The sequence below is a fragment of the Trachemys scripta genome, chromosome 1 (genome assembly GCF_013100865.1).
Source record: "Trachemys scripta elegans isolate TJP31775 chromosome 1, CAS_Tse_1.0, whole genome shotgun sequence".
NCBI classification, from domain to species: domain Eukaryota; kingdom Metazoa; phylum Chordata; order Testudines; family Emydidae; genus Trachemys; species Trachemys scripta.
In genome coordinates, this window is record NC_048298.1 from 340,371,843 (window position 1) to 340,372,605 (window position 763).

The 763-nt window shown below is 57.0% G+C and overlaps 1 protein-coding gene across 1 annotated transcript in view; it reads right to left on the minus strand.

The window, feature by feature from the left end:
• Positions 1 to 763, minus strand: part of LOC117884602 (putative olfactory receptor 52P1) — a 65,763-nt gene that overhangs the window by 50,480 nt on the left and 14,520 nt on the right. The gene's annotated exons all lie outside the window — the stretch shown is intronic.

A 763-nucleotide genomic window follows, 5' to 3' on the forward strand; every position in this document is an offset into this window, starting at 1 on the left:
CCGGCAGCCATTGCTCTGTGGGGATAGCCCTCTCGCCAGCTCCTGACAGCCATTGCTCTGTGGGGATAGTCCGTGTCCCGCCCCCGGCAGCCATTGCTCTGTGGGGATAGTCCATGTTCCACCCCCGGCAGCCATTGCTCTGTGGGGATAGCCCTCTCGCCAGCTCCTGACAGCCATTGCTCTGTGGGGATAGTCCATGTTCCCCCCCGGCAGCCATTGCTCTGTGGGGATAGCCCGTGTCCCGCCCCCGGCAGCCATTGCTCTGTGGGGATAGTGCCCTGTTGTAGTCCTAGCCTTCGCAACCTCCTCAGGCAAGGAGTTCCACAAGTTGACTGGGCGCTGTGTGAAGAAGAACTTTATTTGTTTTAAACCTGCTGCCCATTAATTTCATTTGATGACCCCTAGTTCTTGTATTATGGGAATAAGTAAATAACTTTTCCTTCTCCACCTTCTCCACATCACTCATGATTTTATATACCTCTATCATATCCCCCCTTAGTCTCCTCTTTTCTATTGCTCTGTGGGGATAGCCCTCTCCCTACCCCCGACAGCCATTGCTTTGTGGGGATAGCCCTCTCCCTACCCCCGGCAGCCATTGCTTTGTGGGGATAGCCCTCTCCCTACCCCCGGCAGCCATTGCTTTGTGGGGATAGCCCTCTCGCCACCCCCGACAGCCATTGCTTTGTGGGGATAGCCCTCTCGCCACCCCCGGCAGCCATTGCTTTGTGGGGATAGCCCTCTCGCCACCCCCGGCAGCCATTGC